Genomic DNA, 17,466 nt, shown 5'->3' with positions numbered 1-17,466 from the left:
ACCGCGGAATTTACCTGCCACTGAACTGCTAAGCCAGAAGACCGATTTCTCTTGGATGCCTTCTTCCTTTTGCCACACAGCCCTCAGGGATTTTCCTCTGAGGCTACAGCAGCTTATAACTATTCGCCAGAGCACAAAGTCCCACTACCACGGATATGGCACTGTTCCAGCTCAGCCTGAGCAACACATTGGCTGTGGGCTTACTCAGTCTAATTAGTTGAACTCACATTAAGGGGAGAAGTCAACTCATTCAGGAACTGGTACACATGTTCCTGAGCAGCAACAGTCATAGTATCCTGTAAACCGTGCCCGTGGACTCTATTTCATCCCCATCTTTCTGCTATCCCTACAGTTACTACACTCCATAGTTACTTTTATCTCATCTCAGCTGCACAGTTCCTAAACTGCTCTTGAGAGAACCTATTTCATATCTTATTTTCTCACGAACATTTAAACAATCAACTAAGAGATTAATAGATTACTATTTTTTCTAACCGGGCACTATGTTCGCTTCCAACTCGTCCAGTCTTTCCTCAACAATATCATCATCATCATCATCATCATCACCATCACCATCATCATCTGAAATGTTGTCCCCTATGGGCTGTTGGTCATCATCGTCATAGTCAGAAAGGCTTCTCCTTGTAGGTTCCAAAATGTTATCCCTTCGACCTGTAATGTATATTTGGGACATCAATACTTAAGATTTATGACTTTTCTACAGAATATAAGTGTGAGTACGCATGGAAGCAGCAAAATGCCCTTGGTCTTTCCAGCTGGTTAGGTTATAGTTTGCCCAGTCTTGCTCTGTTTGTGCCAGAGGAAAAAAATAGAAGATAAAACATTTTGTAACAGTCTAATTTTTTTTGAACAAAACTTTCATAACATCACAATTTCAAAAGAATCTAGACATAGATGCCGATAGCATGATAGGTGGCATCTGACATGTGTGGTGCATCCCACATTAATCATATAGCAGAAGAGGAGGCGCACATCTTTGAAAAAGCTACAATATTAGTCCCATTGCCCTGGTCTTTCTCCATAATCCTACATATTTCTCCTTTTCAGGTATTTGTCCAAGTCCTTTTCTAAAGTTTCTAATGATCCTGTTTCCCCTGCCCTTTCATATATAAATGACTTGGATGAGGGAACCAAATGCAATATTTCCAAGTTTGCTGATGACACATAACTGGGTGGGGTTGTAAGAGGATGCAAGGAGGCTTGAGGGCGATTTAGACAAGTTGTGTGTGTGGGCAAACATACGGCAGATGCAGTATAATGTGGATAATTGTGAAGTTATACGCTTCGGTGTGAAAAACGGAAAGGCATATTATTTAAATGGTGATATATTTGGAAGTGTGGATGTACAAAGGGATCTGGGTGTCCTTGTACACCAGTCAATGAAAGTAAATAGGCAGGTGCAGCAAACAATTAGGAAGGCAAATGGTATGTTGGCCTTCATTGCAAGAGGATTTGAGTTCAGAAGTAGGGATGTCTTACTGCAGTTAGACAGGGTCTTGGTGAGACCACACCTGGAGTATTGCATGCAGTTTTGGTCACCCTACCTAAGAAAGGATATTCTTGCCATAGAGAGAGTGCAGTGAAGGTTTACTAGGCTGATACCGGGGATGGTAGGACTGTCGTATGAGGAGAGATTGGTTCGACTGGGCCTCTATTCACTAGAGTTTAGAAGAATCAGAGGGGATCTGATTGAAATGTATAAAATTCTAACATGACCAGACAGACTGGATGCAGGGAGGATGTTTCCCCTGGTTGGGGAGTCTAGAACCAGGGGCCACAGTCTCGGAATATGGGGCAGGCCATTTAGGACTGAGATGAGGAAAAATTTCTTCACTCAGAGGGTGGTCAGCCTATGGAATTCTCTACCACAGAAGGCTGTGGAGGCTGGATCACTGAGTATATCCAAGAAAGAAATTGATACATTTTTGGATATTAGGGGCATCAAGGCGTATGGAGAGAAAGCAGGAATATGGTGTTGAGATAGAGGATCACCCATGATCATACTGAATAGTGGAGCAGGCTCAAAGGGCTGAAAGGCCTACTCCTGCTCCTAGTTTCTATGTTTCAGACAGTGCATTCTAGATTATAATAACTCATTGTATAAAAAACCGACTTTGCTCCTCATGTTGCTCCTCTGGTTCTTTTGCCAATTCCTTTAAGTCTGTGCCCTGTGGTTACCACTCTTCTACCAGTGGAAATTGTTTCTCCTTATTTCCTGTTCATGATTTTGAACACCTCTATTAAAGCTCCCTTTCTGCTGTAAAGATATTTATCTACATTGTTAAAATATCTATTTCTTAGCTGAGGTAAACAATGATCACACATTTCACAAAAAAAATGCAGAAAACTGGCAAGTCTCTCATGGTACTGTTCATAGCAGGTCAGAGGATAGGGGATTTCATGAGCAGAATTATACAATGTAGAACACAGTGTATTGTTCTGCTGCTGAGGTACAGGTGTCCACTTAAAACCAGAAAGTCTAATTGCCATTAGGAGGTTTGGAGATCAATGAGATGCAATTCCTCTTAGAGACAATTAGACTTAACTCAGGTAAGTTAAAAATACAGGTGTTTCCAGTTCTGATGAAAGTTTATCGACCTGAAAGGTTAGGTTAGTACTGTTCCCCTATCAAAGATGCAGCCTGAACTGCTGACTGCTTCCAAGCATTTGTTTTCTTTATTCCTTCTGTTGACCATTAATCCCTGGCTCCAACATTTCTCCCTTCCCAATGTCATAAAAATCAATAGGAAATGTCATTAAAAAAAATATTTTGCATCTGTATCAAAGGGAAAATGTTTTTGCTTCAGGAGCAGAGCTTCATGCATTGGAGGTAGATGTTGGAAATGTGGTCTTGGGCTCCATGTGACAAGCCTGTGGCTCATACAGTTTTTCTTTTTGTCCTTTAATGAGAACACAGAGAAAATCCTGCTGCAGCTTGTGATGCAGTAGTGAGCATGGTTCATGTGAGGCAAACGTTGTTTTTGACTTACAGTTATTGACCAATTGCCAAAGGGACCAAGATCCATTCCAGTGACAGATTGTGATCAAGGGCAGAATTTTGCTCTTGTCGGGCGGTCTTGGCAGGGGCAGTTAGGAAGCCGACCGCCGCCCGTGATCAAGGCTGGAAGGCGATTTCAAGCTGTCGGGCCAATCCTACTGCCGTAAAATTCTGTTCGTAATGTATAAGTGAATGAAGTGAGGTGAATGAAGGACTACCTGCAGGTGAAGACTGTGAGGTGTAATGGAACGTCAATTACTTCCTGGACATTAACGGGCCCATATCTTGCTGGAAAAAATACCAGTGCGTTCACAACATACACTGTTCTTCACAACATACACTGTTCTTCACAACATACACTGTGGCCTGAATTTTTCACTCATGGGGCTTGTGCAATCGGCATGCCCGGGAGCGGTTGGGAAACGGGCCCCCAGCAGAGCGCTGCCTGTGTGGGTTGGGTGGGGTGGGGAATGGGAGTGTGAGCAGCACGAGTGCGGGCGGGGTGAGTGGAAACTTGGCGCGTGTGCGCGAGTGCGTGCTTGATAATCTTTCTGAGGCACGGAGCTGCCTCAGGGAGATGAAGAGTTTAAAAAAAAAACAAAGAAATGAAAAATGTAATGAAACATGTCCCCTCATGTGACTCTGTCACATGAGCAGGGACATGTTATTAAATTTTAAAATTTTCATTTTGTTTTTATTTGCTTTAGGGAACCTCATCCCGCCCGTGGATGAGGTTTCCTAAAAAGTGCAAAGACTGCTTGGCTTTTTCGCCTGCCCGCTAACCGTAAGGTTGGATGGTCAGGCAAAAAATTTATTTTAGTAACCTGGTTAATGGCCTTAACAGGCCTTTAAATTGTCAGCAGGCATGCTGCCGACTCAAGCGCACACCCGCTGACCGAAATGTTGTGCGACTGTGCATTGACGTCAGGACGTTTGCCCAACATCAATGCAAGTCATTTTTCGCTCGAGTGGGTCAGGCACACGCCTGCCCGCCGAGGTAAAATATTTTGCCCCAAGGGTTTTCCAGTGAAAATATCCTATGCAATGGCTTTGGTAGAATGTCACACAGAGCAGCTTAGACCCCAGCAGATAAATTCAGCAGCTACGCACATCCCTGTATTTAAAATCATAATGGGTTGGAATGGGGATAACATCCAGCATGATAGATTTCCAATGGCATCTAAGAATTTGGAGCATGAGCCAATAAATATGCAACCTGAATTCCCCAAGTATTGCTAGATCTTACCAACTCCATCTGTTTTTGGAAACAATCCCAATCATTTTTGTACGTCAGCTTAGACACCAGTGACCAGACACCAGGGGGCGATAATTATGACAAATTGAAGCTACTGGTTAAAATCTGTGCAAGATCACAGGAAAATTTCTACTTAAAGATTGTGGATCTCTGAAACAAGAGCATTGTGGCCTCAAATGACCGGCATGTTCAATGCACATGGTAATTGCTCTCACTGCCCATTAATGGAATCCAGTTACCATTCACTTAAGGGAAGATCCCAGTGAGACAGTGAACCTGTGCATCCAATAGCAGGGCAGCTTGGATGGAGCATGGCTCAGGCTGAACAAACCAGAGGACAAATTAATTTTTTTAAAGAAATCAACAGCTGTATTTATATAGCACCTTTCACATAGAATCTTGTCCCAAGACACTTAACAGGAGCAAACTGTGACAAATGGACTTGGGGGTCCAGATACATGGATCATTAAAATAAAACTGCCACAGAAAATAATCAAAAAGGCTAATGGAATGCTGGCCTTTATATCTAGAGGACTAGGAAACAAAGCTGTCGAGGTTATACTTCAGAAATATAAAGTGAAAGCAAAATACTGTGAATTCCAGAAATCTGAAATAAAATCAAAGTGCTGAAAGTGCTCAGCAGGTCTGGCGGCAACTGTGGAGAGAGAAACAGAGCTAAAGTTTCAAGTTGAATATAACTCTTCAAAACTAAATCTGAAATTCTGAAGAAGAGTCATATTCGACTTGAAACACTGGCCTGAATCTTACACTAGTCGGGCGTGGGCGACTGGTGGGTCCGGAAGAGGACGCGCTCCTGGCCGCAATTTCACACTGGCTGGCCAATTAACTGGCAGCCAGAGTGAAACGCATGCTGAGAAAGGCTCAGCGCTGGTGGGGGGCTGCGGGGAGAGGTCGAATGCCGAGAGAAGGGAGGGTGTGGGCTGGTGCTCCCTGAAGGCTGACGGCTGCTGTGGAGCTGACTCAGGGAGCTGCAGTAATTTAAAAATGAAATGATCTCTTTATTGATCTCTGTTGCAGACTATGACAATACTGCAAGTTTGAGCACCTGACAGCAGACCACATAGCAGATCATCCCTCAAGCGTCTTCTCTTATTTTATTTAACCCCGGACATTTCGTCCCGCCCTGGATATAGTTTGTAGTGAAAACGTGAAGGTCGACCAGCCATTTGGCCTGTCCGCCAAATGTAAAAGTGGACGGGCTACATAAAATCACTGACAAGTGGCTCCTTAATGGGCTTAATTGCCTGCTTAATTGTCAGCGACCGCGCTTCCAGTGACCGCACTTCCAACTCCTGCTTGCGCACCCGCCAACCGTAATGTTGTGCGTGAGCATGATGACGTCGGAACGCGCACCCGACGTCTTCTCACACGATTTCGCATGATTCCGGGTTGGGTGCGTGCCTGCATGATCAAGGTAAAATTCTGGACATTAATTCTGTTTCTCCACAGATGCTGCCAGACCTGCTAAGTATTTCCAGAACTTTCTGTTTCTATTTCAGCTATATTAAATCCTAGATAGACCACACCCTGAATACTGCAAACAGTTTAGGGCACCATACCTTTAGGAAAGATTCAACGAAAGATGCTGAGAGGTTGTTTGCCCTGGCTGGGAATCTAGAACACGACTGCACAGAGTATAATGGACCAGTCATTTAAGACTAGGGTGAGGAGAAACTTTTTTACTCAAAGGGTTGTGAATCATTGGCATTCTCTACCCCAGAGTGTTATGGATGCTGTATCATTCAGATTTTTGGTCTCACAGGGAATTGAGGGATATGGGGAAAGGGTGGGAAAGTGGAGTTGAGGCCAAAGATCTGCCATGATCATATTGAATGGTGGAGCAAGTTCAAGAGGCTGTATGGTCTATTCCTGCCCCTTTTCTTATACTTATATTGGCCTCAGATGGAGTGCAGCATAGGTTTACTAGAATTATATTTAGGCTCCAAGGGTTAATCTATAAGGAAAAAATAAACAAACTGGGGTTATATTCCCTAGAATTTAAATGGTTAAGGGCCAATTTGATTCAGGTTTTCACCATATTAAACTCTTTCGAGTTATCAACAGTCACAGATTGCAACTCTTTCGAGTACAATCACAGTTCTTGGTTTCCGGGAGTGGGACATGAACCCACAACCCTCTGATTCAAAGGCGAGGGTGCTATGAACTGAGCCAACAGAGAGGTTAGATAGAGAGAACTATTTTCAGCTGTTGGGGAGTCAAGGATGAGAGGACTTGGCTGAAAAATTAGAGCCAGACTTTTTACAAGTGATATTAGAAAACACTTCTTCATGCAAAGAGTGATAGAAATTTGGAGCTCTTTTTCTGCAGATGGCAAGATCAATTGTGAATTTTAAATCTGAGATTGATATATTTTTGTTAGTCAAAGGTATTAAGGAATACATGACTAAGGCAGGTTTAGGAAGTTAGGTCACAAATCAGCTTTGATCTCATTCAATGGCAGAACAGACTCAACAGGCTAAATGGCCTCCTCCTGTTCCCATGTTATCAAATAAAATTTGCTATGGAGCCACATGCAATTCCAGAACTGAGGTGCTATACCTATTGGGAAAAATAGAACAGGCTGGGGGTCCCTTAAGAGAAGGCTTAGAGGTGAACTGATAGAAGTCTTCAAGGTTATGAAAGCATTTGACAGGGTAGATGTAAAGATGTTTTCACTTGTGGATGGTACCCAAAGTAAGGGTCATAGATATACGATAGTCACTATTAAATCAAATAGGAAATTCAGGAGAAATTTGTTTATCTAAAGAGTAGCTAGAATGTGGAGCTCGTTACCACATGGAGTAGTCGAGGTGTAGATGCCTATATAAGCACAGGGGTGAGAAAAGAATAGAAGGATATGCTGAGAGGGATAGGTGAAGGGGGATGGGAGGAGGCCATGGGCCAAGTGCTGGTAAATGGGATTAGGTAGGTAGGTCAGGTGTTTCTCACGTGTCGTTGCAGACCCGATGGGCTGAAGGGCCTTTTCTGCACTGTGTGATTCTGTGGGCAGAATTTTACAACAGCGGGATTTTACGTTCCCGTTGTCGTCAATGAGGTTTATAACGGCCCGCCGCATTTTACGGCCCCGTCCCCGCCAAAACAGAGCCGTAAAATTCTGCCCTGTGATTCTGTGACTGAACAGCCTGTAGTGCTGTACATTCTATGTAGTTTTATGAATTTTCCATGCCTTTACTACCTCTCACACACACCGCCATCAGTAGCCTCTACAAATCTTGTGCCTTCAGTCCGTTCCTTAAATTTTCTTTTCCCAGTGCTCTATGTCTGTGTTTGCCTCTGTGAGGCTTGTTGGGTTAGACATTCTATAGTAATGTTTAGTGCTATTGTTGAAGGAAAGGTTCTGCTTCAAATGAGAACAGGTAATGATTCACTCAACGCTGACGCTGCAAGAGCACCACAATCTAAGTAATTGAAACTAATTCCACTGCTGCAAAAATTTTCAGTAGTCAAGGTGCTTATTGGCAATTTCAAGCTTCCACATGCATTCATCTCTGAATAACATCAGGTATTGGTATTAATAGGCACCAAAAGTGAACATTTGTCAAATTTGAGCTGTGGCAACACACTGTGACCTCTGAACTTGTGGGGCTGGATTTTCAGTTGCCAGCAGGGTTGGGAGCAGGTATGAGGGTGATTTGAAAACTACATTCTTGGAGGAGAGCACTGGATCCCGCTGCCTCCAGATGCATTGCAATTTTCATTGGGAGGGTGGGATGAGGGGGTGGCTGCAATCCGCCATACCTCCAATTAAGAGCTTGCTAATCTACTTGTGGAGCCAATTAAAAGGCTTCACTGGGCCAGTTTGGGATTTTCAAATCAGCAAGCATGGGGAAGGAACAGTGTTTGGGACACATTAGGGTGAAGCTGGCCTGTACACACTGGGGAGTCATCAAGGCTAATGGAAGCACTGGCCAGCTCATATGAAAAAAGGACAACCATGCAGCTGCTCAACCAGTGACACAGAGTTGCCATTGTTGGTTCTAAGAGGCTTATATTTCTCACTACAGAGAGGTTGGAGTCCTCAGACAGGTGTCACTGCTGGCTTCACAGTAGAGGTTAGCAGAGAATGCCCTGCTGAACAAACCACTAGCAGCTCAGCAACTGGAGATGGAAATAGGCTACTCTGACTGGGTGAAATAGCGAGGACGAGCTTCAGCAGAGGCATCCTCCTGTACAGGAAGAGGCTCGAGGAGCACAGCGAGGGAAAGGTGCTACCCACAATATGAGGTGAACCGCCCAAGAGTCAGCTACCTGCACATGACAAAGTGCCAGTGCTGGAGGAGGCTGCATCAATCCAGGCAGATGGTCTTGGAGATTTGCTCTATGGTGCACACTGACCTGATGCCTTGTGGACCCCATGGCAATCCCCAATCCGTAGCTGTCAAAGTTAGCGTCGCCCTGTACTTCTTTGCATCAGGGTTGATCCAGGGGTTAGCTGGGTACCTGGGTAATATCTCGCAGTTGGCAGCTCATCACGCCATCAGGCTAGTGACAGATGCTCCATTCCAGATACATGGAGGGCATTGGGGTTTGCCACCATCGATGGATTCCCTGAGATGCAGGGAGTCATCAATTGTACCCACATAGGCATCAGGGCACTGACAGACCAGCCAATCAGATTCCTGACCTGAAAAGGCTTTTCTACTCATTGAACGTGCAACTTGCCTGTGACTACAGGAAGCACATCTTGCAGGTCTGTGCTCAGTTCATGGTCAGCTGCCATGATGTCTTCATCCTGTGAAAGTCCCTGGTCCCTCTTCAGGTCAACATCCAGATTCCATGATGTATGAGGGTTATCGCCCGTCTGGGACCCAGGGACATAAGCGGAGAGGCACGATGACCAGAGCCATCTCTTAACACGTATCTGCACTGAACAGACCGTTGGCACCTTGAAGATGCACTTCTGTTGCTTTGACCCAGTTAGGTGGTGCCCTGTAGCACAAGCCAGCTGGGGTGTCCCCTATTGTCGCCCACATGTGACTATACAAAGAGGCCTGGAGCTGAATGATGCAACCCAATCTTCCTCAGAGGATGACAGGGAGGAGGAAGAACAGAAAGAAGAGGAGGATGAAGCGGCGGGAGGTTCCAGAGGAGCCTGTCACCCACACATTGCAGAGAGATTGCTGACCATCTCAGGCCTCACAGCTATTGGCTATTGGCAGGCTGGCATGGCCGCAAAGGCCGAGCTGATTCGTCAATCTGAGCCACCTGAGTGGCTCCCAGGCCTATGTCAGATATCTCCCAATCTGCACTTGAACCGCCAAGACAGGTTTTCCAGCCAGCGCACACATCTGGATAATCCCACTGGCACCCAGCGACATGGAGCATGGGGTCTCCGCTGCCAACGTCATGTCACCTTACCCGCAACAACGCCATGGCCCCCCAACCCAGGATCCAGCTTAGCCTTCTTCTCAGTCCCCATCAAATCTATGGACACAGAAATCTGAACGGTATCATGAATACATAACTCATATGAAACACAGAGAAAACTTCACCAGGGTGACCCATTAAGTGCAGCTAATGATGTAGTGCCTTGTGCTTCTGCCCACTCTAAAGCAATGCTTCCTCTGTGACTGAGGATGAGGTGGGAGCAGTCTGAATCATCTCTCTGCTGGGATGCCCATGGTTCCCATCCTTTGTGGGGGCTCCTCCACAGGCTGCTGTGCCTGCATCATTGCAGGGCCAGCCTCTGCCACAGGGCCTTGCGCAAGGATGGCTCCTGAGTTGGAGGGTCCGAGGGGATAAGGGATGATGCCACTGCCCCCGAGGGGTGGTCCCTCAGCATCTTTGACTGCCTCAGCCCTTTCATGATGTCCTTGCAAGCTGGAGGAGGCCACCGGCTATGCTGCAATTGGCTTCCAATCCAAGCATCTCTGGCCATCAGCAACACTGAGCATTTTCATTCTAAAGAGAATCTGACTCTTTCTGTCCTCCTGCTCCTGCACTCACTCAGAATGGTGCTGCATATGGCTCTGCAAAAGGGTGGCCACTCTCTCAATGGAGGAGCACATGCAATCAAATCCCTGAGCTATGACGGAGCACATGCGCTGCAAGGACTTTTCCATTGTTGGCCTATGGCTCCACAATTCCTCAGGGATCTCCGGCAACTGGAAAATCTTCTGTGCCTGATGCTCCAGAAAGACCCTCCTTGTCTGTGACACTCAAGCATCATCGCCCTGCGGAGTATGGCTGTGTCTGTCCTCTGTCCTCCGAGGGGCACTGCCCACAGCTGACTCTGCCTCATCCTTTCCTCCTGCTCACTAATGATGTTATGCTCACTCTGTCTTCTCCATTCTAATGTGCATTGCGACCCCACTGAGATAGGTGTGTCTGCGCTGGTAAATGGTGTGAGAATAGGATGTGATGATCCTGGCTCTGTGCAGTCTCCCCCAGCCGAGCAGGCTGGCAACCTTTGCGCTGGCTCCCACTGTGCAACCCATTCTCCAGGCACTGTAGGAGAAAGAAGAAGCAGAAAGTGCTGACTAGAACTCATTGGCATAACCAAGTCCAGAGATGACAGCAGTCACAAGCAGGAGTTTCCTCCAGGTTAGAGCTATCAAATGACCCTACTCTTCACGGCTTTCAGCCTCACCAGCGTTAATGGCATCTAAACAATGTTCAACGTTTCCTCTTCTCTGACCAGGAGCTGGTACAAGCCTGGAATTTCACCTCCTGTCGACTCTAGCTCCCAATTATTGTGCATGCACTTCTCCCTCAGGATGATGGGAGAACGATGCCTGAATACCCTCACAATATGACACTGACATAAGCTGTTTGCTCCTTAGTAGTGCTTCCATCGCCTTTTCGCTCCATACATGAGGGTGGCTGACATCTCAGTGATGGGACTGGGCACTCACTCTGACAATGTATATAGAGTTAGGGGCTTGTCACCTGTGTGCCGCTTGACACTTACTTTCCCAGATCTTATGAGGTAATTGAAGCACTTGCAGCACTAGACCCAGGACCTCCTGGTAACATAATGACTGCTGACCTCCTCTGCCCCCTACAGCTAGGCCCTTTTGGTCTCCTGGGTGGGAGGTTGGCAGGGAGGGGGTGGGGGGGGAGGTGGGGGAGAGGAGGGGCGTGCGGGGTGATGGCGATGCATCTTTGGCCAGAGTCTGAGAAAAAAATTCCGCTGCGTCTCAGTTGCCAGCTCAGTCAGGATCTCCAGGGAGGCATTATAAAATCTAGGGGCTGCCGTGCCCGTATGCTCCTGGTAGCATCGGTCTGGTCCCAATCTTCTCCCTGGGCAGCCATCCCCACATGAGAAGGCACAGTCATGGTTGCTGCTTGTCTTTTCAAAGGGCCTTTGGTAACTTTGCCCCATCTCCAGCCCACTTTTGGTGCTGCTGATTGGGTGTTGAACCTGCCCCCAGGCGAATTAATTCATTTCCATTTCAAAATGACCCAAGATGTGGTAGGGACCTGGAAGCTGGGTTTTTATTTATTCTTTCATAAGGTGTGGGCGTCGCTGGCTAGGCCAGCACTTATTGTCCTTGAGAAGGTGGTGGCGAGCCACCTTCTTGAATCATATGGTGCAGGTACACTCATAGTGCTGTTAAGGATTGAAAGCACTGGCTGTGCTGTCAGAAGTAAGGTAACAGATAAAATTCCATAAGTGTATTCAAACCAAAAGTTTAGCTCAGGCATTTCAAGTCCCAAGTCAGAAGTTCTGGTGTTGGCAGACACCCTTATCACGAAGATACTTGATTCAGAGTTCCTGTGGAAGAAAGTAGAGAAGACGATTGGGCCCTTATTCAGAAGAATGTAAGCCAGTTGCTCCCAGGCCATAAGGAGTTGGGACAGCCTTCATGCAATAACAACATAAGACCTTGCATGTGACAAGACAAACCATTGAGAACAATTATTGCATTACGACAGTGAAACCATTTACCATTTCTCATGAAAAAAAACTGTCTCAGCTGAAAAGGGATATGCTAAATACTGATTATAAAAATAATTTATTCAATTGTGATATTCTGTCAATGGACAATGATACTGCTAATGGCTATTGACATCCAGTAATAGTAATGAGGGAGTGCTGCACTGTTGGAGGTACCATCTTTCTGTTAAGACATTAAAGTCGATGCCCTGTCTGCCTTCTCAGGTGGTTGTAAAAGATCCCACAGCACCAATCTGAAGAACAGCAGGGAAGTTTCCCTGCTGTTCGTATCAATATTGATCCCACAACCAACACATAAGACATATAAAAACTGAAAATGCTAGAAATACTCAGCAGGTCTGGCAGCATCTTTGGAGAGAGAAACAGAGTTAACATTTCGATGACCAGAACTGGAAAAAAAGGGAGATGTAAAAATAAGTATTGAGGCAGGGAAAGAGGGGAGGAAAAAATAGAGCAAAAGGGAAACGTCTGTGATAGGTTGGAAAACAGGACAGGTTAGATGACCAAAGAATAATGATGCAAGGTAAAAGACGGTGATAATGAGACAAGCAAAGAAACAGAAGTTGTGTCCATAGGAAGCATAAATGGGAAAGCAGAATCGTTATCAATCGTTACTGTTCAAAAGCAAAACCAAAAATGCCAAAAAATTGGGGCAGAGGTTATGATCCCTGTGTTGAGTCCAGAAGGGTGTAAAGCGTCCAATCAAAAGATGAGATGCTGTTCCTGAAACTTATTTTGAGCTTTGTTGAAACATTGTAGGAGGCCGAGGACAGAGAAGACAGTGTGGCAGTGTGCTTGGCAAGTAAGATAACAGATGATGGAAGTTTGGGGTCACACTTGCAAACTGAATGGAGGTGTTCACAAAATGGTCACCCAATCTGCATTTGGTTTCCCCAGTGTAGAGGAGACTGCATTGTGAGCAGGGCGTACAGTATATTCAACTGAAAGATGTACTGTGAGTTCTGATGAAAGGTCATTGATCGGAAACATTAATTCCATTTCTCTCTCCGCAGATGCTGTCTAGACCTGCTGAGAATTTCTAGCATTTTCCGTTTTTATTGTTTGGCTTACAATGGGCATTGGTTTTACACTATCCCAGGAAATGGAGACACAGAAGTCGAGGAAATAGTCCATATGAAGGCAAGGGAAGGATGGAAATTGGAAGCAAAGTTGATGATGTTTTCTAGTTCAAGGTGAAAACAGAAAACAAAACTGTTAGTTATCAATGTATTAGAAGAGGTGAGGTACGGGGCCCGAGTGGGACTGGAACAAAATATGCTCCACATATTCCACAAAAAAGGAAGATTGTGGCTAGGACCCATACAAGCTCCTGTAGCAACACATTTCATTTGGAAGAAGTGATAAAGAAGTTCTTCAAAGCAGGAGTGAGTTCAGTCAGGTGAAGGGAGATGGTGGTGGATGGACATTGGTGGGTCTTTGTTCAAGGAAGAAATGAGGAGCCCTCAGGCCATCCAGATGGGGGATCTAGGTACGAAGAGATTAAACATGCACTTTGAAAAGGAGATACTTATAGTCAGGAAACTGGAAACTGTTAAAGCGGTAGAAGATATCGGAAGATTCACAGATATAGGTGGGAAGAGACTGGACAAAGGGAGAAAAATAATAGCATTGAGATAGAGATCAAAGAACTAAAACAGATGATCTGGGTATTTCTTCGTTGCTCTCTGTAAGACCTGCTGTATGCAACTTCGTTTCCATAATTCCTACATTACAACAGTGACTATACTTCAAAAGTATTTAATTGGCTGTAAAGCGCTTTGAAACATTATCAGGTCTTGAAAGGTGCTATAGAAATGCAATGTCTATCTCCCCTTCTGCCAATTGTCCACTGTAACACCTTGGAAAAGCAGCAGGAAGCCCAGAAAATGGTGCCAACAATTGCCTGGATGAGTGTAGCACCAAGAACATTCAAGAAGCTTGACACCATCCAAGACAAAGCAACTTGCTTGATTTGCACCCCTTCCACAAACATTCACTCCCTCCACCACTGATGAACAGTGGCAGCAGTGTGTACCCTACAAGATGCACTGCAGAAATTCACCAAGGCTCCTTAGGCAGCATCTTCCAAACTCACGACCACCATCATCAAGAAGGACAAGAGCAGTAGATATTGGGAACACCACCACCTGCAAGTTCCCCTCCAAGTCACTCACAATCCTGACTTGGAAATATATCGCCGTTCCTTCACTGTCGCTGGGTCAAAATCCTGGCACTCCCTCCCTAACAGCACTGCGCGTGTACCTACACCACATGAACTGCAGTGGTTCAAGAAGGCAACTCACCACCACCTTCTCAAGGGCAATTAGGGATGGGCAATAAATGCTAACCTAGCCAGCGATGCCCACATCCCATTTATGAATAAAATAAAAATTCCAGATGCTTTTCCATGAACATTCCACTGAAGTTAGCACGGATGATCAGAAGAAACCCCCCAATAGTAATTTATTCCATTATTTTATACCTTTAATATCAAAGTATAGGCAAAATTGAATTGAAGTCTCACCTCTTTGTGCTTGTGGCCAAACACCATCTCTGAAACCATCAGAAGGTTCATTCCTCCTCATTATTCTTTTTCCTTTTCGCTTTTTCGTATGATGTTTCAGCTGATCTACAATGAATAATTGGCATGCCAAGAGACATGCAACTTCATCACAAATGCCTAATTGTAGGAATATTTCTTTGTCTTTCATTGTTAAGCGCAGAATACGACTGTAATAATATTGCCTTTAAACGTTATTTTAAAATCACTACAAACTGCAGTAATTGATAATTACACATAGGATAACACATGAAACCTCAACACGTTTGGTTGAACTACCTCTCTCCACTATTTCAGTGATGGCGATTCCCAGCAAATAGTTTCCGATCCCTGCTAAAGGAGCACAAAAAGGACTGCAAGCGATTTTGATGTCCCATGAAATTGGCTGCCCTTGGCACTTCTAGCAACATGGCAATTTTGAAGAACAGTGCAGAAACATGTTCGAGGGCAACATGTTACTGACATGGTTATTTGCAAATAAAAATACGAAGAGTGATTCCACAGTCCGTTTCTTCAAATGGGATGGCAGTGTTCGCAGGCAGAATATTTCTGGAAATCACCAGAACATAACTTATGATTTTCTATCCATTAAATGAGGTGATAGATTAGAAAAATATTACTCCTCTTCCCCGCCTGCCTCAGTTTCAGGAAAATGTAGCTCTTTGCTGTGATTACTGCATCATGGAATCATACCTAAGATCATCTCATGTGATGCTATTAACAGTCTTTTGCAATTAGAGAAAACTGATCTTGAACATCGCAGAACTAAAATGAACCTCATCGCGACACATTTTTTGTTTCTTAATTTTAGCCATTACCACTCCCTTTGGCTTTCGTACACCATGAAACCTATCTTTTAATCTTTCCTGCCCTCCACCCTATCACAGACCTCCCCCTTTCACTTGCGCAAAATCTATTGCATCTCTATCTTTCCTCAGTTTTGATGAAAGGTCGTTGACCCGAAATGTTAACTCTGTTTCTCACTCCACAGATGCTGCCCGACCTGGTGAGCATTTCCAGCATTTTCTGTTTTTATATCAAACATTTTCATGCCCTGCAATACAAATCACGATCAATGTAATCTCCTTCACTAAGTTTAGTTGCCTAACGGAGTGGGAGAGGAATTTTGTAGATTTTTTTTCCTAAATTGCCTGGATTTTTATGTCTCCCTGGAGATTCAATGTCTCTGGGTGGGGTGAGGAGTGGTTTGCATTATTATCAATGAGACATCACAATTATACTGGAAAGCTGAATGTATCAGCTGGTCTTTTCCAGTCCAACATTTTAATATGTTCGTAAAGGAGTCTGATCAAATTTAATTTATCAAATTAGAAATAAAAAATAATGTTACAAAAAATAATAGTTTCAAAAGATAGTGGTCAGTGTTTTCCAGTCGTTTAATGGACATTTTAAATGGATAGGAAATTTATGGGCTGCTGAGTGAACAGTGATTAAATCTAGCCGTTAAAGCTGTTGTACAGTAGATTTTCAGGATAGCAGTATTACATCCTTGTTTCTCAATTACATGTAATGGAAAGAGGAGATGATTATTATCCTAACCTTCTTTTGTTGCCTCCTGGAAGTTGTTGAAGACCTCCTCTATCTTCTCCTCATCTGAGTCTTGCAAAAGTGCTTCTAAACATTACAAAATGTTAAGGGGCAGATTCACCACTCAATACTTTTGTTACAACAATATATTCAATGATGTTTTTTGGACCAGCTGTTAAACCAAGGGTCAATCTACCTGCTCAGACAGACATAAGAGGACTATTTGTAAATAAGTATTGGAGTTCTCCCGATTCCTTGGCCATCATTACTCCCTCGATCAGCAACAATCATATAGATAACTAGTCATTTAAATACCATAGGATTTTATATTCTTCCTTTTCAAATACATACCCTTCTAAATGATCTAGCATTCTTTCAAAATAGGCACTTAGATTGGGCTTTTCAGCAGTTGGTTAAAAGTCTGTCTTAGTTTTTGCCTCTCAGTTATCAGTAACATGTGAATTTAATTCTCCTGAACATGGCAGGCCACTCACACATCAGCAGGTAGCATGACATTGGTCACATCATTCCACACTCAGTCTCATTTTCTGATGCATTCCAAACTGCTTTTTATATGTAACAGGTAAGCAGTATTTCAGAGGCTTTGCTCACGTTAAGATCAGAGGATGTGCAATGTCCAATAAGAACGGGAGTATTAGACCAGGTAAAATGCAATCTGCTACTATACCACAAAGATGCAGCCATGTGCAACATAGGCCAGGATTTTTCAGTCGGCGTGCATGGGCGGGCCAGACATGCCAGCGCATAAAATGACACACGATGATGTTGGGCGTGCGTCCCGACGTCATTGCGCTGTCTCACATTGTTTCGTTTGGCGGGCGCGCACCGGAGTTGGCTGTGCACTCGCTGATAATTGATAGGCCTATTAAAGCCATTAACGATGTAATTAATTTCAAGTTTACACTGCCCATCCAACCTTATGTGGCCTTTATGTTTTTTAGGAAACCTCATCCACGAGCGGGATGAGGTTTCCTAAAGCTTTTGCGAATTAAATTTTAAAAATTTTTGAAAAATAAAAACATGTCCCATCTCATGTGACACAGTCACATGAGGGGACATGTTTCATTAAATTTTTATTACATTAATTTTTTTCAAAAGCACTTCAATCTCCTTGAGGCAGC

At 44.4% G+C, this 17,466-nt stretch overlaps 1 long non-coding RNA gene across 1 annotated transcript; it reads right to left on the bottom strand.

The window, feature by feature from the left end:
• Nucleotides 1–490: 490 nt before the first annotated feature.
• Nucleotides 491–16,407, bottom strand: LOC144683225 (uncharacterized). The gene is made up of 3 exons (XR_013577202.1): nt 16,337–16,407; nt 14,741–14,845; nt 491–672 (listed from the first exon to the last, which is right to left on the bottom strand). It is a non-coding gene; the product is annotated as an uncharacterized LOC144683225 (long non-coding RNA).
• Nucleotides 16,408–17,466: the final 1,059 nt, after the last annotated feature.

This window comes from Cetorhinus maximus, chromosome 8, assembly GCF_964194155.1.
Source record: "Cetorhinus maximus chromosome 8, sCetMax3.hap1.1, whole genome shotgun sequence".
In the NCBI taxonomy this organism is placed as follows: Eukaryota; Metazoa; Chordata; class Chondrichthyes; order Lamniformes; family Cetorhinidae; genus Cetorhinus; species Cetorhinus maximus.
Note: the sequence above shows the minus strand (reverse complement) of the source record. Positions and strands in the feature narration are given on the sequence as shown.